The 22,347-nt window shown below is 37.1% G+C and overlaps 1 protein-coding gene across 1 annotated transcript in view; it reads left to right on the forward strand.

The window, feature by feature from the left end:
- The window catches only part of ANKIB1 (ankyrin repeat and IBR domain containing 1), a 215,849-nt gene that overhangs the window by 143,968 nt on the left and 49,534 nt on the right, over positions 1-22,347 (forward strand). The window lies entirely within an intron of this gene.

Here is a 22,347-nt window from a genome sequence, read left to right on the forward strand (position 1 = left end):
TGAACAAATGACTAAGGATGATAGAAGAAGAATTTTGAGCTAAGGTTCTAGAGAAGAGTATTAAATATACTGTGGATTGCTAGAACAAACAGGTTCATCCTGTAGAGGGTAAAATCAGGCTGCTCCTTGGAGGCAAAGATTCTGAAGTCTGAAGCTCTGTCTGACATACTTTGGGCGTGTTCCAAGATGGGACTAGTTTTTGGAGAACACCATGCTTGTGAGTGTGGAGGGAGAGTGCAAGAAAAGACAACCCTGTATGAGACGTATTGACTCAGTGACTCAGGTAATAGGTAGGTGTGTCAGAGACAGTAAGGTTGGCACAGGAAAGAGCAGGATTCAGAGCTATTGTACATAGGATGGCTATGAGTCGCAAGCGACTCAACAGCACATAGCAGCAACATCAGTCCTTGCTGCTGTCCTCTCTCAGTTATTCTATGCAAGAAACTGTCTCATCTGTCTTCCCTCCACTCTAGCCCTAGTCGCATTATTTCTTCTTCCCTCTCATTTTGATCTTTTCTGATGTAATCATGGAAATTTATCCTTCTAATTTCAACTTTTTACTAACTTCTCACTCACACACTAAAGGTGAACTCTTTTTTCAAAGTTGATGTGGCTGCCCTTGCTTATCCAGCTCATCTCACAGAACGCTTCCCCTCTTGCTGTGCGTGCTCCAGCTGCATTGACCTTTTTCATTTCACAAGGGAGCCACCTTTCCTCCTGCACATGGCCTTTGAACATGCTGTGCTCCATCTGTTTAAAATGTGTTTCTCCCCCCTTTTTACCTTGTTAACATCCGCTTATCCTTCAGTCCTCAGTTTCTTGCCATTTCCCAAAGTTCCTTCTCAGGCCTCCCTAACAGGGATTCTTTTTCCCTGCCTAGTAGACCTTGTAGTGTCATTTTTTTTGTTGTTGTTTTTTGCTTTCTCTCTGTGTTTATTTTATTAATTTTTATTAATCCCTTTTCTCTGACTACATGATAAATTTCATAAAGGCAAAGATTGTTGTCTGATTCCCATTAAATCCACATTATCTGATAGTCTTTAGCCGGTAAAAGGCATTTCCATAAATATTCTCTAAATGAATGATTTTCTGAAATCAAAGCACAAATTGTACTGGAAAATACTAATTGAAGATAATAGGATAAGTTAGCTGAATTTAAAATGTATATAAACAGTTTTGTTGTTGTTATGTGCCATCGAGTTGCTTGCAACTCATAGCGACCCTATGTACAACATCCCTGAACTCTGCTCTGTCCTGTGCCAATCGCACCGTCTCCGACACACCCATCCCAATTACCCCAGTCACTGAATCAATCCACCTCAGAGGGGGCCTTCCCTTTTTACGCTGTCCCTCCACCCTACTAAGCACAATGTCCCTCTCCAAGGACTTGTCCCTCCTTACAACATGTCCATAGTATGGTAGACGGAGCCTCAGAATCCTTTCCTCCAAGGAGCAGCCCGATTTGACCCTTTCCAGGATGAATCTGTTTGTTTTCCTAGCAGTCCATGGTACCCTCAATACTCTTCTCCAGCACCACAGCTCAAAGGCATCAATTCTCCTTCTATACTCCTTAGTCATTGTCCAACTTTCTGATGCATAACAAGTGATTGTGAAGACCATGGCCTGTATCAGACGCACCTTACTCTCCAGAGAGACACCATTGCTCTTCAGTACTTTGGAGAGGTCCCTAACAGCAGACTTTCCCATGGCAATACGTCTTCTAATTTCCTGGCTGCTGGTGCCGAGAGTGTTGACTATGGAGCCAAGCAAACTGAAGCTGTGAACAATCTCAATCTCTTCACCTACCATCCTGATGCTGCCAGTTGGCCCAGTGGTGAGAATCTTTGTCTTCTTGACATTGAGCCTCAATCCATATTGGAGGCTGCAGTCCTTGACCCTCTGCAGCAAGTGCTTCAGGTCCTCCTCAGTTTCAGTAAACAGGGTTGTATCATCTACATATCGCAGATTGTTGATAGATCTTCCACCAATCTTGACCCCACATTTCTCCTCATAGAGCCCAGCTTCCCGGGTAATCTGTTCTGCATACAAGTTGAAAAGGTATGGAGACAGGACACATCCCTGGCGTACGCCCTTCCCAATTTTGAACCATGCAGTGTTTCCTTGCTCTGTTCTGACGACTGCCGCTTGGTCTAAGTATAGGTTTCGCATTAGCACGATCAAGTGTTCTGGGATTCCCATTCTTCTCAGAGTCAGCCACAGTTTGTTATGATCCACACAGTCAAACGCCTTTGCATAGTCAATGAAACACAGATAGGCATTCCTCTGGTACTCCCTGCTTTCAGCTAAGATCCATCTAACATTAGCTACAATATCCCTAGTACCATGACCCCTTCTAAACCCAGCCTGGACTTCTGGCATTTCTCTGCTGATGTGTTGTTACTTTTTATTAAAAAGAAAAATGGTAGAAAGTAATAGAGCCATATAAACATTCTTTTCCATTTTCATACCATGTACTGTTGAAAATATGTGTCATATTTGAACATCAATATATTTTTATTGTTATTTCCTCAGATAATATCCTAAACATCTAGTTTTTAAATAATTGTTATTTTAATGACTGCATCTATTTTTATTATGGTTGGTGATTTCATGTCTCCAACAGTGTTGAACTTTTTCAGATTCCGTAATAAAGCAGCAAATAGCATTAGATATTTTGAAGTGTTTCCTTTAAGATAAAACCTTAGTCTTTTGTAATCCTTTGGACATATATTAAATTTTAATTTGGTTTATTACATGGTTTAATAAATTGATTTGAGAGTCGTATCATACAATAATATATTATATGAGTATATTGTAATGAATTTATTTTGGACTTATGTAGGAAATCCAACTGACAGAAAAGATAACATTCTTTTTAATAATTATATGATTTTTCTACATATACTAGTTTTATTACATGCTTTTTAATAATCATGCAAGATGTAGAGCTTTATATCAATAAATATTACATAATTTTTCAATTACATGAACTTAACTATATTTTTTATTTTCACCATTTTTTTCTTTTGCTATTCTGAATAATCTTGAAGCACTTGTTGCAGAAAATCAAAGTATGTAGCCATAGTTATCAAATCAAGCAGGGTACTGTTAACAGCAGCAGGTACATTGACAAATGGAATAAAATTGTTGGTTTTAGGTGTTGCTTAGTCCGGTATGGCTCATGATGTCTGTATAAAGAAAGAGCTGAGCCCTATTCTGTCCTACACCATCCTCACACTTGCTGATACACAAGAACCATTGCAGCAGTCACTGTGTCAGTCCACTTGATTGAGGATCTTCCTCTCCTTCCCCAAACCTCCACCCTTCAGCATCATGTCCTCCAAGGAATAGGCCCTCCAAACAACATGCCCAAAGTATATGAGGTGAAGCCACCTCATTCTTGCCACCAGAGAGTATTCCGGTGGCACCCTCTCCAAGACATACCTGTTTGTTCTCTTGGTCATCCAGAGGATGTTGAGTGCTGTTCTCCAAAACCACAGCTCAAAGGCTTTGTTTCTTTTTCTGTCATCCTTCTTCATTGTCCAGCTCTCAGATGCTTAGCAAGTGATCAGAAAGACTACCCCCTGAATCAGATGCACCTTAGTTCTCAAGTTGACATCATCACTTATCATTAATTTGGAGAGATTCCTAACTGCAGGTTTTTCCAGTGCAGTACATGTACTTATTTCCTCATTGCTGGTATCAAGGGTGTTAATTGTGGATCTAAGATGAAACTATTGACAGTTTAAATCTCCTCTTCATCCACCATAATGCTTTCTATCCCTATCCATCCAGTGGTAAGAATCATTGGGTTGTTTTGGTTTTTTTACATTGTTGTGCTATCCATACCGAAGTCTGCATTTCTTTATCTTCTGCAACAATTGCTTTAAGTCCTCACTTTTAGCAAGTAAAATTATGTCATCTGTGTAATGCAGGTTATTGATGAGTATCCTTCCAATCCTGATGCCACACTCCTCTTCATATTGTCCAGCTTCTCAGATAATTTGGTCAGCATATAAAGCAAATAGATATGGAGTGAGACTATAGCCTTGGCTCCCTTCCTTCTCAATTTTAAACCATGATGAATTATTGCCTTGATCTGTTTTCACATCAGCCTCCTGTTCCAGGTATAGATTCCACATGCACACAATCAAGGGCTCTGGGATTTCCGTTCTTCTAAATGTCAGCTGAAGCTTGTTATGATCCTCACAGTCAAATGTCTTTGCATAGTTAATAAAGCACAAATAGACATTCTTCTTATATTCCTTATTTTCAGCCAGGATCCATCTGACATCTTGTCCAGCTGACATCAGCCATGATAGCCCTGGTACCACAGCCTCTCTAAATCCTGCTTGAACTTCTGGCAGTTCCCTGTCTACATACTGTTCTTGCTGTTTTTGAATGATCTTCAGCAGTATTTTGCTTCCATGTGATATTAGTGATATATTTGATAGTTTCCACATTCATTTGGATCACCAAATTCAAATTGAGGCCAAAGAAAATGAAAATAAGTCCACAGGAACCAAGATAGGATCTTGAATCAATTCCATCTGAATTTCAAGATTATCTTAAGAATATGTTTGAGGCATTAAACAGCAGTGATCAAAGACCAGAGGACTTGCTTGATATCATGCATGAAGAAAGCAAAAGACTATTACAAAACCAGAGGAGAAAGAAGAAAATCAAAATGGGTATCAGAAGAGGCTCTGAAGATTGCAGTGGAGTGTCTAGAAACCAGAAACACTAGGAAAACATGTCGAAGTAAAAGAGCTAAATAGAGTATTTCAAAGGGCAGCTCAAGAGGACAAAGAAAGGTATTATTATGGAGTGTTCAGAGAGCTGGAATTAGAGAATAAAAAGGGAAGAACTTGCTCTGTATTTCTCAAGCTGAGAGAACTGAAAAGGAAATTTAAGCTTTGTGTTGCAATATTGAAAGATACTGTGGTCAAATCTATTGAATGACCTATAAAACATCAGATTAAGATCGAGGGAATACACAGAATCACTGTACCAGAATTGATTAACACTGAAAAAAATTGGGAAGTACCATATGAACAAGAGCCAGTGATAATGAAGGAGAAAGTAAAGGTGCTTTGAAGGCATTGGTAAAAAAATAAGGCCTCAGGAATCAAAGGGGGGATACCAGTTGACTTGTTTCACTTAACATTTGCAGCCTTGGATACACTCACCAGTCTAACCAGGAAAATTGAAGGACAGCTGGTGGACCAATCAATTGGAAGAGGTCCATGTTAGTTCCCATTCCTATGAAAGTTGGAAGATAATTGAGAACCCAGAAATAAATCTGTGTACTTATGGTCATTAATCTATGACAAGGAAAAGAAATTCTTTAAATTGGGAAAAGATAACCTCTTCAACTCCTAGTGCTAACAAAAATGGATTTCTTTCTGCATAAAATCAAAGCAAAATCCACACCTTAACGCTAGAGACAAATAGTAACTAAGATGGATCAAAGACCTAGTAGTAAAATCCCAAAAAGTAGAGATGACCAGATCAAAAACAGGAGTCAATTTAGGAACCCGAACCTACAACATAAATTGTTATTATGTGCTGTCTGTGCATAACAACTATGAACCCTTTCCTATCCTGAGCTGTCTTGTTTTCTCTGACACACCTACTTCCATTATCCCAATTACTGTGTCAGTCCATCTTTTTTTGTTTTTTTTTATTTTTTTATTAAATTTTATTCGTTTTAATGAACATTTACAGAGATTTTGGGTTTTCATTCATTTATTGTTGCACTGTTTTCTCCACCCTCCTTCCCAGTTCGTTCTTCTTTCCCCCCATGTCTGTTTTAATTGTCCAGTCCAATTGCCACAGTGCTTGTCAAAGCCAGTTCTGATTAATCTCCTTTGTCAGTGTGTCCCTTGCCATTCCCTATCACTCCTCCCTGAGAGAGACGTCACCCCGATTCATAAGGAAAAGGGGATGGCATATTCTCTTAGCTACTTCCTGCTTAAAAAGGACACTGTGGGTTTCAGGGTGAAGGTCTTCTCTCACTACTCTGAAGGGCCCCTTTGGCAGTAGGAAACACATAGACTATTATGGAGATTGATTTTGGAATTTAGATGTACTGTTATCAATTGTGCTTAGCCGTACATGTTCATATCCTTGAAGATGTTATCATAGAAGTGTTGCAGCCTAGAAGATACAAATTTAACAAGTTAAAAGTGCATGAGTCAAAAATTGAAAAGCAATAATATTCGGAGTGGAGGTTCTAATAGCGGCACAAATCAAGTTACAGAGGTAAGGTGGTTCCATTGCCATCCTTACTCTAACTTATTTCTTTTTTTTTTTAATTTAAATTTGTTATTAATTTCAGTGAAAATTTACAGAGGCTTTGGATTTCCATTCATTCATTGTTGTAGATTTGTCCCCTCTCAAGGCTCCCCCCCACCAGACAGTACCCTCTTGGAAAAGTAAAAGAAAAGATTCTTTTATTATTTTACAAACCCTCCCCCAGGCCCACTTCACCATGTACCCATCGCTCTAGACTCCTGTCATGACCAAAATACCTAATCATATATCTCTTTTAAACAGTTTTCTCCCTTCTCTGTTTCAGAGCAGCATACATTATTGAACCCATCTTACTCAGTCTCTCCCCAACCCCAAGGACAGTCCCATTCTACAACAGTGGCACCATGCAATATTTGTCCCTTTGTGACTGTTCTCCAGAGTCAGCCATTTTGAGTAATATTGCGTCAGTCCATCTTATCAGGGTCTTCCTCTCCTCCACCCTTCTCCAAGGACTGGTCCCTCCTGGCAACATGCCTGAAGTATGTGAGATGGAGCTTCAGAATTCTTACCTCTAAAGAGCAACTTTTCACCCTCTTTAGGACAAACCTACTTGTTCTCTTGACAGGACATGAAATGTTCAACATTCTTTTCCAGCACCACAGCTCAAAGACATCAATCCTTTTTCTGTCATCCTTAGCCATTGTCCAGCTCTCTGATTCATACCAAGTAATTGCAGAGCCATGGCCTGGAATCAGGCATACCTTCAACTCCAGACTGACATCGTTCCTCTTAAGCACTCTGGAGAGATCCTGGACAGCAGATTTTCCTAATGCAGTTCATTCTTTTGACTGACTCATGGTGTCAAGAGTGTTGATTGTGGAACCAAGCCAGCTGAAACTGTTAACAATCTGTAACTACCCTCCATCTATCATGGTGCTGCCAGTTTTCCCAGTGGTGATATCAATATCAATAGTATTTTGTTGATAATGAACTTTAATCTGCATTTAAAAAACTGCAGTCCTTGACCTTCTGGAGGAAACACTTCAGGCTTTACCTTCTTCAGTAAACACTTCAGGCCCTCCTCATTTTCTGCAAGCAAGTTTGTGTCATCTGCATAAAGCAAGTCGTTGATGAGTCTTCCTCCAGTTCTGATGCCACATCCCTCTCATAAAGCCCAGCCTTCTGAATGATCTCTTGCTCACATAGATTGAAAAAGTATGGACACAGGATGCATCCCTGACTCACTCCTTTCCTGATTTTGAACCAGTATGCAGTGTTTCCTTGCTCTGTACTGAAAATGAACAAGGAGAAACTATACTAAATAGGACCTTCTAAATATTTATCCTTATGTGCATCAAAAAAATTTAAAAAATGCATACAGAATGGGGGAAAATATTTGGCAATGACATTTCTAACAAGGTGCTCAAATCTACAATTTATGGAAAACCCAGCTCCTCAACAAGAAAAAGACAAAACAACCCAGTTGAGTAAAGGCAGAAGATATAAAACGATTTATCCAGAGAAAACATTCAAGTGTCCAACAACACATTAAGAAACATTAATGACTACTAATATATAGCAGTGGCACCATGCAGTATTTGTCCTTTGTGACTGAGATACTTCACTCAGCATAATGTCCTTCAGGGTCACCCATTTTGAATAATATTGCATGAGTTCCTGGTTTTTCCGTGCAGTGTAGTATTCCATTGTGTGAATATACCACAGCTTCTCTATCCAGTCATTTGTAGATGGGCACCTAGATTATTTCCAACTCCTTGTTATTGTGATCAAAGCAGCAATAAACATGAGTTTGCATACATCTGCTTGGATGGCAGTTCTGATCTCTCTAGGGTATATTCCCAGTTGTGGAGTTGCTGGGTCAAATAGTATCTCTTATTTGCAACTTTTTTGAGAAAGCACCATACCACCTTCCACAGTGGTTGCACCATTTTACACTCCCACCAACAGTGAATAAGGGTTCCAGTTTCTCCACAATCTCGCCAGCATTTGTTGCTTGCTGTTTTGTTAAATTTTGCTATTCTAACTGGGGTGAGATGATATCTCACAGTTGTTTTGATTTGCATCTCTCTTAGAGCTAGGGATTTTGAACATTTCTTCATGTGCTTATTAGCCATCTGAATGTCTTATTTGGTGAAGTGTCTGTTCATATCCTGTGCCCATTTTTCTATTTGATTATTTAATACCTTTATCTTGTTGTGTGCTCAAATATTTTATAAGTTCTGGGTATAAGTCCTTTATCTGATATGTCATTACCAAATACTTTTTCCCAGTCTCTGACTTCCCTTTTTACTCTGTTGGAGAAGCTTTTGGATGTGCATAGGGATTTGGTTCTTAGAAGGTCCCATTCATCTATTTCATCTTCTCCTGGTTAATTACTACTACTATAAAAGAGATGCTAATCAAAACAGCAGTGGAATACCATATCACACAGGCAGTAATAGCAAAGTTCATTGAGTCAGTAAACAGCAAATACTGATGAGAATTTGCTGAGATTGACACTCTCATACACTGAAGAGGCTGTGGCACCAGAGTTATTGTTGCTGGTGTAGGATCATCCTGGCTGAAAACAATACCAGCGGAATGTCTTTCTGTGTTTTATTGACTATGCGAAGGTATTTGACTGTGTGTATCATAACGAACAATGACTAATATTGAGAAGAATGGAAATCCCAGAACACTTACTTGTACTCATACAAAATCTATATGTAAAGCAACAAGCCTATTGTCTGCATAGAAAAAAGAAGACTGCATGATTTAAAATCAGGAAGAGGGTGTGCATCTGGGCTGTAACCTCTGTATATCTATTCATTCTCTCTGTATGCCGAGCAAATAATTTGTGAAACTCAACTAAATACAGAGGAATATGGCATAAGGATCGGAGGAAAACTCATCAACAGCCTCTATTATGCTGATGACAGAAACTTGGATAAAGTGAGGATGACTTAAAATACTTGCTACTACAGCCTTCAATATGGATTATATCGTAACATCCTCCCCACTGGGCCAGTAGGCAACATCATGATTATTATAAATGAAGAAAGTATTGAGGTTGTAAGTGACTTAACATTGCTTGGATCAATAGTCAACACCCCTTATACCAGCAATCAGATCTGGAGACATACTGCATTGGAAAAATCTGCTGTCAGGAATCTCTCCAAAATACTGAAGAGCAATTATGTCAGCTTGAAGAATAAAGTGTGCCTGCTTCAAGCCTGGTCTTTCCAATCACTTTCTATATATTTGAGAGCTAGACAATGAATAAGGATGATATAAGGAGAATTGAAAGCTTTGAGCTATGATATTGGAGAAGAGTATCCTAGGGCAAATGCAACCAGAGTGCTTAGTGGAGGCAGAGATGGGCATGTTGCTAGGAGACGCTATTCCTTGGAAAGGAGGCTTGTCAGCGAAAGAGAAGAAAACTCTCAGTGAAATTGAAAAACACAGTGGACTCATGTGTCAGATGATTAAGCAGACACAGGGTAGGACAGGGTTCAGTTGTGTTATTCATAGGGTCACTTATGAGTCATATTGGACTTGATAGCATCTAACAGCAACATAGAAAACAGTTTGATGTTTCCTTAAAAAGCTGAAAAGGGAAATACCATTGGTCCCAGGTATTCCATTACTAGGTATATAACTTACTTAGAAATAAGAATTGTGACATATATTGTTGTTGTGTTGTCAAGTTGAGCACAACTCATAGTGACCTTATGAACAAAAGGCCTGAAGCCCCTCTACAACTGTTGACATTTATCAAAATTCGTAGTTTCCGGAGGCATGTAGATATATACACCCCCTTTTTTTCTAGTTTATGTACAATAACCCGTTTATATTGTGTATAATTAATTTTATATGATCTTTTATTATTTATATTACATTTTATTTCATACATTTATGTGCATTGTATTTTATATAATTGACTACTATTGATTTATGCCTGTTATTAACCCATCTTTTCTAGTCCCCATTGAATGTTTCCTCTTCCCTCACCACCATCCCTGTTTGCCCACTAGACTCTGTTATCTTAGTTATTTCCACCCTTCCCCTTTTTTTGGTCCCTTTTCCCATTCCCTTTCCCTTTCTAGATATTTATACACATCTTACTAGTTTTCCTTCCATTTTTATAATAATGGGTGTGTGTAGTTATGTGCCCTTATGAGACTGAGTTAGTTCACTCAGCATAATGTTTTGTAGACTCTGCCATGTTCTAGAGTATTTACAAAATCCTTGTTCCTTTAGTGCTACATAGTATTCCACTTACTGAATGTACCACAGTTTCTTAGTCTATTAGTTTATTGGTCACATTTGGGCTGTTTGTTTGTATTGTGAGTAACACTACCGCAAGTATAGGTGTAGCAATCTCCACTCATGTCTCAGTTCTAATTTCCTTGGGATGTATTCCTAGCAGTGCAATACATGCATTATATGGGATATCTGTGTTCAGCTTTTTGAGGAAACACCAAAATGCCTTCCAGAATAATTGTACCATTTTACAATCCCTCCATAAACATGTGAAATTTAAATATTTATTGCTTGCTGTCTGGTAAACTTTGTAACAACTATTCCCAGAGTGGAATTTATAGCCACTGAAAACCCCCTGGACGGTCAGCTGTGGGTTGGTTTAGACTCTACAGGCATACCACAAGTGAAATGAAGTACTGTCTCATTGTTGTTTTAACTTCCATCTCTCTGATCACCAGAGATTTTGAGCATTTCTTCAGGCACCTGTTGACCATCTGAATGTCTTCCTTTGTATGTACACCATGTTTATTGCAGCCTTATTCCCAATATCAAAGAGATGGAAACAACTGAAGTACCCATTAATGAATGAATCTATGGAGAAACTGTGGTACATCACACAATGGAGTACTATGCAAATTGGAAAACTGTAAAAATTTGTGAAATGCTATTTAACATAGATGAGTCTAGAGGACATTTTGCTGAGTACAGTGTGTCATCACAAAAATGAACCAATACTGTATAAAACCATAATAGTAAGACTAAAGAAGGATTTCCATACAGAGAGAATCATTCCAGTGTAGGGGAAATAGAAAATTGATTCATAGATAAACATGTGTTAAGATGGGTGAAGGAAAAGACAATATGAAACAAATGCATAATCAGATATTATAATTTTTATTAGGGAATAATAAAAATAATTTAAAAATAGAAGTATAAATCATTAAAAAGAACAGTATGCTTTGTATACTTTCACTCTAACAAAAAAGATACTCTTGATTAAGACTACATTTCTCAATTATAAATAAATTTTAATAAATTTTCCTACATTTACTGGCTATTTACATTTCTTCTTGTGGTTTGTCATTCATGTCTTTTGTCCTTTTCTTTTTGAGACCAAAATGTTGTTATGTTGTAGTTTCCTTATAATTTGTTTTGAAATACTTTACAATTTCCTTTTCTTCTTTTGCCTGTTGACTATTTAAAAGGAGGAGGTTTAATTTCTGAATATATAGGATATTTCTAGATCTCTTACTCTTCGTAATTTCTAATTTATTTGCATTATACATCTGTTTAAAGTTGTTGAGACTTGTTTAATGACAGCATATGGTCTGTCTTGATGACTGTACATGTTCCTTTGAAAATGATGTATCCTTTTGTTATATTTTGTTCAATGTAATGTTCTTTTAGGATTAGTGGTGAGAATGATTTCACTATCTAGTAGCGATAGTGAAATCATTATCAATTGCATTTTCTGATAGTTCTGTCAGTTGTTGACGAGTACTGAAATCTCTATGGATGTGAATTTTTATGTCTTCTTAATGTCAATCTTCCTTTATTAATTTTGAAGCTGTACTATTATCTCTGTCTAAGGAGCAGATAATGGAATATGGGGGCATTGGGATAGGAGTACCGTCCCGAAAGAGCCAAAGGGAATGAGAATATCACAGCCTCTTACTGTTCCAAAGCAGAACATAGATAAAGCGCACCGTAGTACCTCCAGTGCCACACCAGCAACAAGACGTTCCTTTATTTGTTGTTGACTCACAGACTTGACTCAGTTATAGTAACAAGAGTGGTATTATTAGGGAAATAAGTTGAGAAGCAGGAGAAGCAAATATCTTAAAATACAAGACCAGGTTTAGTCCACCAGTCCCAAGCCAGATTAACAGTAAAACATAAGTCCTTAAATAGGAAAAGCCCTGATTTCAGTTCAGGAGTCAAATGCCGATCATCCAGGAGAGTTTGCCTCAGAGCAGTTACAACTCAACAACTCATCTTTTCTTTCAAGCATCCAGCAAGAACAGCAAAACCTTTAGCTGTGGCCTTCATCTCAGGGCTCTTCTACTAACACCATGCCACAGTTTCTCCACAGCAATGCTGCGGTCTCTCCACTGCCCTCACCAGTATCTCATTTTCACAAGGATTTTGCTCCAGTCTGCTTCAGGTCTTTTCCCCAGTATGGGAGGCACTCTCTTTCTTATGCTTTTGATTATTTGTGAGACCAACTGTCTGCAATTAAGATAGCTAGAGACCAGAAAGAACTAAATTAATGGCAAAAAAAGCCAACTGAAAGTTAATGTCAGTAGAACTACCAGATAATTACATCATCACTATTTATTTCATTATTTAATAGTTCTGTCCATTATTTAGAAGAATATTGAAATCTCTGTGGATGTGAATTTTTATGTCTTCTTAATGTCAATTTTTCTTTATCAATTTTGAAGCTTTAATATTAATCTCATACACATTTGTGATGGTGTATTTCTAACACTTTGATCATGATGAAACATTCTTCTTGTTAGTATTCTGAATTTGGTGTTAATATAGCAATTCAGCCTGCTTATGCTTACTGTTTTCAGGTCTTGTAAATGGTAATTACTGGTCTTGTTTTTGGTTGTAATATGATATCTTCAGATAGATATAATTTCTGTTTTGTCCAACATGTATAATTATTAGCTGTAAGAAAAGTGACCTTACACATGAGAGTTGATTATCTCTAAAACGGTTGAATTACTTTACCATGACCTAAGTGGAACTCAAAGTTCCCCTTGCTGGTTTTTGTATAATTAACAGGAGAGCAATCATAATATCTGTAAATTATGGTATTTCTGTCTGTGACACTCTCACATTTTACCTAATTTAATTATATTAACTAGCACATTTATGCAATATTAATTCTTTTATCTTTTTCTTGGCTTAATTTGAAATTCACTCCATTAGTACTAAATTTGTTCCTTCAATACCATGGAGTGAGTTTAGAGAAATTGCTACACCTCAAAATTATTTGGGCAGGAAATAGATATTTATAGTAAAACAATGCATGAATAACAACAAATCGTAAGAATGCCACCAGGGGTTTAATTACGACTGTTTGCAACAGATACTCTAAACCATGTTAAAGAAACGTTTTTTTTCTTCTTACATAGACATCTTCTTTTTCACCAGTAATCAGGAATAATTTATGGTTTGCTGATTTTTTTTCAAATCTTACAAAATTGTAAGTTTAATACCTTTTTACTTTTTATTTACTGGTTTTATATAAATTCTTTTTCCGAATACTGGTCTATTCTTTTATTCTTAGAACTAGTCTTATTTGGTCTAGTGACATACTCCTTGTTGTATTTGGTTTCCTAATCAAGACATTAAGGAGCTGAACAGATTTCAAAAGGCAGCACGGGAAGACAGAGTCAAGTATTATAATGAAATGTGCAAAGAGCTGGCGTCAGAAAATCAAAGGGGCCAACTCACTCAGCATTTCTTAAGCTCAAAAAACTGAAGAAGAAATTCAAACCTGAAGTTGCAATACCTAAGGATTCTTTGGGCAGAATATTAAATGATCCAGGAAGTATTAAAAGAAGATGGAAAGAGTATACAGTGATTATACCAAAAGGAATTGGCAGACACAGAAGAATTCATGAAACAATATATGAGCAAGAGCCTATGGTGATGAAGGAAGAAGTTTAAACTGCTTTGAAAGAATTGGCAAAAAAAAAAAAAGGCCCCAGGAATTGATGGTATACCAATTGACATATTTCAACTAATAGATGCTGCCCTAGATGTGCTCACCACGTTATACCAAGAAATCTAGAGGACAACCGCTAGGCCAACTGACTGGAAGAGATCGATATTTGTTCCCATCCCAAAGAAAGGTGATCCAACAGAGTGTGAAAATTATCGAACAATATCATTAATATCACGTGCAAGCATAATTCTGCTGAAGATTATCCAAAAACAACTGGAACAGCACATCAACAGAGAACTGCAAGAATTCCAGGCTGGGTTTTGTGGTACTAGGGATATCATAGCTAATGTTAGGGGGATCTTAGCTGAAAGCAGGGAATACCAGAAGGATGTCTTATCTGTGTTTCATTGATTATGCAAAGACATTTGACTGTGTGTATCACAGCAAACTGCGGTTAATTCTGAGAAGAATGGGAATCCTAGGACACTTGATCATGCTAATGTGAAACCTATAATTGGACCAGGAGTCACTTGTCAGAGCAAGGAAATGCTGCATGGTTCAAAACTGGGAAGGATATATGCCAGGGATGTGTCCTATCTCCATACCTTTTCAGTTTATATGCAGAAGAGATTGTCCGGAAGCTGGGCTGTATGAGAAAAAGCATGGCGTGAGGATTGGAGGAAGATCCACCAACAGTCTGCGTTATGCAGATGACCGAACCCTGATTGCTGAAACTGAGAAGGACCTGAAGCACTTGCTGCAGAAGGTCAGGGTCTGCAGCCTTCAGTAAGGATTGGAGCTCAATATCAAGAAAACAAAGATTCTAACCACTGATTTGCAGCATCATGATGGATGGTGAAGAGATTGTGATTGTTCACAGCTTTAGTTTGCTTGGCTCCACAGTGAACACTCTTGGCACCAGCAGCCAGGAAATTAAAAGATGTATTGAGATGGGAAAGTTTGCAGTTAGGGACTTCTCTAAAGTACTGAAGAGGAACGATATCAGTCTAAGACTGATAGGGAGACTAAGGTGCACCCGATACAGGCCATGCATGTTCTTTGCAATCACTTGGTAAACAGCTGGACAGTGACTAGGAATGATAGAAGGCGAATTGATGCCTTTGAGCTGTGATGTTGAAGAAGAGCATTGAATATACCATGGACTGCTAAGAGAACGAGCAGGTTTGTCCTAGAATGGGTGAAGCCACACTACTTCTTGGGGTCAAAGATTCTGAAGCTTTGTCTGATATACTTTAGACATGTTGCATGGAGGGACCAGTTCTTGGAGAGCTGCGTCATGCTTTGGAGAGTGGAAAGACAGCGCTGGAGAGTAAGACCCTCAATGAAAGCGAGTGATTCAGTGACTGGGGTAATGGGGAAAGATGAGTCAGAGACGACAATATGATTGACACAGGAAAGAACATGGTTTAGAGCTTTTGTGCATAGGATCGCTGTGGGTCACAAGCAACTTGATGGCACATAACAACAGTACTTTCTATAAGTTTTGTCATCATTATAATACGGTAAAGCCTTGCTTAACTTCGTCCATCCATTTGACCTGCTTTGAGAATTCTCTTTATCAGAATGTTGACTACTCATAGCTACTAAATGTCTTTCCAAAATCTTTATGCATTTGACTAGAATACTATGCTTATCTAGACACATTTCTTGAACTGAGTTATTCTAGTCATACGGATTTTTTTGTTTCTTGGGATTTACTTTTTTTTTTAGTTGAAGGGTTTGAGATTTGTGTAATAGACATGTAGTTTTTTAATCTTTGCTTATTCAACAGATCTGTATTGGATGCATACATAGAAATGCATTCATCATTGAGTGATGTAGATAAAAGAGATTGCATTGTAAACATAAGCTTTCCCTTTAGGGAATGTTTCATTTAAAATTTTTTCCGTTTTTTACAGTCTTTTTAAGTAGATAATAATTTGTCTCCTTCTTGTTTGATGTTAAAAATAATTGAAGGTCAGCTATGAGTTGGTTCTGACTAGATAGTACACAACAACAACAAAACTTACTGACATCTTTTTAAGTTTCTCAGTAAACCAAGCCTACTGATGTCTGCCATTTTTCTATTTTCTACCTTTATCAGTTTCTTTGGTCTTTCTTACATTTGATTGATTATCGGTATTGTTTCTTTATACAATTAAGTTTTAATGCATACATTATTTTAATAATGTTTGTTTGAATACTGTTTTATCTTGTGCTTGGAAGTATTTCTTTCCTCCTTGATCATGATGATCACCAGTGTGGATCTCAAATGGAACCATTCATATTTTTGGTATCTGGCTTATTATAAGTTGTTGTTTTATTTTGTTTGTTTGGTTGGTTTTGTCATGATTTGTTGTCTCAAGGAATCATTTTTGTCAAATATAAGTTTTGCTTATGTCTTTATTCTTTTTATGTCCTTATTTACTTTCTAGAACAGTTCCTTCATCTCACTGGATAACTGTTTTGGCTGATTTTCCACCTGTTTGTTGGCAGCATTCTCTCTGCACTTCTGTCTTCAACTCTGAGACCCCTGTCAAGTTTATACAGGAGATATTAGTCCACCTAGTTATTAAGTCTTCTTTTCAAGAGTCAAATTCACTATATCCCAGTGTAAGGAAATCTGTCTTACTAGAAAACAGCACATGTAATAAGCTACTATCATTAACTCAGTATGACACTTACACAAATCTAGACAAATAGACCTTTAGAGCAGAACACACAATCCAGAACAGATCAGAGTACATTTGAGAATTTAATTACAATACAGATGTTATGTTAGTTGAATGTGGAAAGGATAATTTAATAAACAGTGCTAAGTAGGTTGGGAAGCCATCTGCAATTTAAAAAAAAAAAAAGATGGTATAAAAAGAAAAGAAAATTTATGCCAGAAAGATAAAAGACAGAATGAACCAGTCACTCAGTCAGCTAGTCAGTTTTAGAGATAGTCTAGGAGACTTACATTAACTTCAGTGGGGAAAGGAAGAATCCTAGGTTCCTAAGACAAACCCCCAAAAATTCTGAAGGAAATTTAGTTATATTTTAGTATATTGAATTTTGAGTTTTGCTGCCATTAGTAATAGGGGAAAAGTCAAGAAATGAAATTTCAGTTAAGGGGGGATTATAACTAATTTATATAGTTGTTGTTGTGTACCATTGGGTAGAATGGACCCATAGCTTACTCTCCAATGAGTTTTCAGAGACAGTAATGGCCTGGAAGGAGATTACCCATCCTTATCCCACAGAGGAGGTAGAGCAGTCTAATCGTATCCCTTTGGGATTACAGCGTAGATTCTTATCACAACTTCCAGAGCTCTCTACATGCATATAACGTACAGAGAAAGCTCCTTGTAATAAGAAATTGGTCAGTAACCCAGGAGAAAAATGATAAATAGGTATAAGTAAGTTATTCACCGAGAATAAATCCAAATGGCCAGTAAATACATAAAAACATGTTAAAGTCACTAGTTGGCAGAAAAAACGTGAAATTGTGGTGGTGTTGAAGAGTGTTGAATATACCAGGGACAGCCAAAACAACAAACAAATATGTCGTAGAGAAAGTGCAACCACAGTACTCCTTGGAGGCAAAGATGATAAAGCTTCGTCTCACATATTTCAGATTTGTTTCTAGGAGAAGCTCTTCCTTGGAGTGGGACCTCATGCTTGGGAAGGTGGAGGGATGACTAAATTGAACAAGACCTTCAGCAGGTGGATTGACACAGTGACTGCTGCAATTGGCTGGAGTATGTCAAAGATAATGAGGATGGCATAAGAAGGACAGGGTTCAGATCTGTTGTTCATAGGGTCACTGTGTGTCATACTCACCGGCAACTAACAATAAGAACAACAACAATCTAAATGGAAGGTGACAGTCTATCTTTCTTCTGTAATCTGGTGGATTGAACTCTTGTAGATGCACAACTATTTGTTTCATAGCACAGCATGTCACAGATTACAGCAGCAGAGTTCCACTGAAATGTCTGAAGCAAAACTCTTTCCATTTTTAGTTAATATTTTGTAATACTTAAAATATTTAGTTAATATTTTGTAAATTAAAAAGAAAGCTCCAAATGAGGTATTTTATAACTAGATGTTTTGCTGTGATTTATGATAAAATATCTTAGAAAAACTTTTTTTTTAAATCCGGGTTCATTGAAATTACTAAAATTTAAAAAAGAGGAAAAAAAAGCAATGAAGTCAATGAGTCAATGAAGCACAGATAGACATTCTTCTGGTATTCTTTGCTTTCTGCTAAGATCTATCTTACATTAGCTGTAATATCCCTAGTACCACAACCTCTTCAAAATCCAGCCTGCACATCTGGCAGTTCTCTGTTGACATATTGTTCCAAACGTTTTTGGATAATTTTCAGCAGAATCTTGCTTGTATGTGATATCAATGATATTGTTCTATAGTTTCCACACTCTGTTGGGTCACCTTTCCTTGGAATGTGAACAAATACCGATCTCTTCCAGTCAGTTGGCCAGCTGGCTGTCCTCCAGATTTCCTGGCACCACTTAGTGAGCACATCCAGGGCAGTGTCTGTTGAAATAAATCAGTTGGTATGCAGTCAACTCCTGGAGCCTTGTTTTTTGCCAATTCCTTCAGAGCAACTTGAACTTCCTCCTTCATCACCATATGTTCTTACTCATATGTTATTTCATGAAATTCCTGTGTCAGCCAGTTCCTTCTTGATATAGTGACTCTGTGTACTCCTTCCATCTTCTTTTTATACTTCCTTGATCATTCAACATTCTACCCAAATTATTTTTAAGTATTGCCACCTGTGGCTTGAATTTGGTTTTTCAACTCCTTCAGCTTAAGAAACGCTGAGCGAGTGCGGCCCTTTTGATTTTCTGACTCCAGCTCTCTGCACATTTCATTATAGTATCTTGCTTTGTCATCCCGAGCTGCCTTTTGAAATTTTCTATTCAGCTCTTTGATTTCTTGATTTCTTCCTTTAGCTTTGGCTTCTCGGCGCTCTATTGCAATACTCGGAGTCTCATCTGACATCTATCTTGGTCATTTCTTCCTCTTTAGCCTTTGTAATGATCTTTTGCATATGAACTTTATAAGTAAACCAGTATAAAATTCTTAAAATTTTTTTAAAAAATCAATTTCTTAAGTAGAATAACTTCCAGTCAAAGTAAACTAGATTTTCACATAATGTTAACTGAGTTTTTAAATATATACTTTAGCCTATCTTTCTCCACCAGAGCTTCTTCAGGGAAATTTGGTGCTCTAGTGGCAGGAAGTTGGGCTGCAATCCCACAGGCAAACAGTCCGAGGCCACCGGTGGCTGGCTGATGAAGAGCGGGCAGTCTCCTTCTTTGCAGTTAACTGCCTCTGAAAATCCTCCAGATGATCAGCTATATGAGTCAGTTCCAACTCTGTGGTACGCAGCAACATCATTCTTCATAAGACTAATGAGCGCTTCTTTTTCTCGTATTCCCCTTAAACCAGCGTGTATAATTTATTTATAGCTTACAAATGATTCTAACTTTCCAAAATTCAAACTACTCGCCAAAGTTTGAATTTTCTAATACTGCTGAGACTCATTTCTCTTTTCACTGTATACAGTTTGTGAAACCATGAAATGTTTCTACAACAAATTGTAGGCAGCATTTATTGAGACTGTTTGATTTAGTGATACTAGACATTTTCAAGCATGTTGTATACTTTAATTCTCATATCTGTCCCATAGAGTACAATTACTACCCTCAGTTCACACAAGGAAAATGAGAATTAAAAAGGTTAAATAACTTATTTTTGCAGTCTGAAATCAATAGTATTTTGTGAAAATAAGCATGGCAGATTTTATTATGCCTAGTATAACTGGAAATCCCTTTGGCTACTTTAAAAAAAAAACCCAAAACTGCAAACACACCAAAACTGTAAAAATTGTCTTCACTTATTTTCATTCTGGTTAGTATAACATTTTTAAATGTCTGCATACCCATCATGTTTTAAGAACCCATCATAATAGCATGTGATTCAGTCAAAATGAAGAGTGATTGTTGTTATTATGTGCCATCGATTTGGAACCAACCCATAACTGACCATTGACTGTCCAGTGGGTTATCAGAAGCAGTAAATCTCACTAGAGGAGATGGCCCATCCATCTCCCACAGAGAAGCTGATGTTTAGATTGCAGCACAGTTTCTTCTCAGTAGGCCACTAGAGCTTCATGTGATTACGTAAAAAAAAAAAAAATTTATGAGAAATTTCAGTGTTGAACATTTCTTTAGTTACATCATCTCTTATAATCCTTTTATAAATACCTGTTTAGGTAGAGGATTATTTTCATTTGTTAAGGTGCCTTTCTATTGGTAAGCTGTATCATTAGCAGATTTACCAAATGTTCTGTTACACACTTTAGAAGCAAAGTCATAAATGTTTGTGGAAAATCTCGATGACTATTTATATGTTTGTGCGTGAATAGCCCCCAGTTAACAATGAAACAGAGGCATATGTTGATATGTAAATTTGCAATAATTTTCTAAATAGTGTTTCAAAGAATGCAGAATTTAAAGTGGTAATCAGTACCACAAGAAGATGAAATATAATGATCATAGTTGATTATAATTACCAATCAGAGAACTCTGAACTCTGGGGTTCATATAGCAACATTTCCTGGAATGTGTTCATGCAGTATTTTCAGTTACAGGGTTTTCTTCCTCCTTATAATCTGACCCTTATTTCCAGTCTTTATTTTTCATCTCCTCAAACCACAGCACCTTTTACTATAACTTTACAAAAGTATTCAGATTTTTAAGCTAATGGCTCTGTTACTTCACACATGAAGCTTTCCTTGGCTAGAAATACACACTCCCTGTCTTTTATGTATGTGTAAGTCATAATTCCCTATCCTGGTAAATCACCAAATGAATTGACTTAAATTGGTCAAAAACTGTTAGATAGAAAATTTCCATAAATATTTGTATTTTAGCTTTAAAATTTTCTTAAATGGACCTACGGTGAATAATTTACCCCTTAATACTCTTGATGTGAAAAATTCAAGCTTTGAAATAAAATAATTTATTTTAAACTTTTGATAATCTATACACAAAGTTGGACAAATTTAACTTCCCAGCATCTTGGTTTCTTCACCTAAATAATAGTTTAAAAGTTTATTGAGTAATAAAAATACATGTAAAATACCTTGCAAAATAATGGAATACAGGATATTTATAGAGGAGGCAAAAAAAAGTCCCTTAGGTTTGTATGGCTCTGTAATGATAATAACTTGCTTATCTAATGATTATTAAAGTGTTCATAATAAGAAGATAATCTTTTTTAGTTAAGCCTATAGTGAGATTTGTAATAATTTATAACTTAATACCAGTGAGACCAGTTATAAAATTGTGTTTTTCTTGAAACTATAAGAAGGCAAAATTAAATCTACGTGAGCAAAAAGTTAACAGATTTCAAAAGTGATGAGTAAAAACATCTCTTGTGATTATTGTTTTTGTTCGTAGTGGTGTTGTTACTGTTATGTACCACTGAGTTGCCTTTGACCCATAGAAACCCCGTGTACAACAGCTCAGAACCCTGCCTTATCCTGAGCCAGTCTCACTAATTCCAAAACGCCAACCCCATTGCCTCAATCTCTGTACCAATCCGACTCATTCAGGGTCTTCATCTCCTGCGCTGTCCTCCCATTCTTCCAAGCATGAGGTCCTTCTCCAAGGACTGGTCTCTCCTGACTTCGTGCCAGAGCGTCAAATTTCTAGCCTCCATGGAGAGACTTGATTTTACTCTCTCCAAAACAGACCTTTTTGTTTTTTTGACAGTCCATGGTATATTCAGGACTCTTTTCCAGCACCACAATACAAAGGCTTCGATTCTTCTTCTGTCATCCTTAGTCATTGTCCAGCTCTCTGATACATAACAAGTAATTGCGAAGACCATGGCCTGGATTAGATGCATCTTAGTATCTAGACTGACTTCGTTGCTTTTTTAGCACTCTGGAGATGGAAATGTTAACCTTATTGGTGGTTATTAACCTTATTGCAAGTTTTCAGTAGGTAATTAGAGTTTAAATTCTGTTTGAAAACATTAATAAAAACAAATGCCTGGATTCATTTGTTATTACTACTTCAATATAAACTAATTTTCTTCTTCAAGTAACCTTTTTAAAAATTTTT

Source organism: Elephantulus edwardii, unplaced genomic scaffold, assembly GCF_000299155.1.
Source record: "Elephantulus edwardii isolate Elephantulus edwardi_28Jun2011 unplaced genomic scaffold, EleEdw1.0 scaffold00098, whole genome shotgun sequence".
In the NCBI taxonomy this organism is placed as follows: domain Eukaryota; kingdom Metazoa; phylum Chordata; class Mammalia; order Macroscelidea; family Macroscelididae; genus Elephantulus; species Elephantulus edwardii.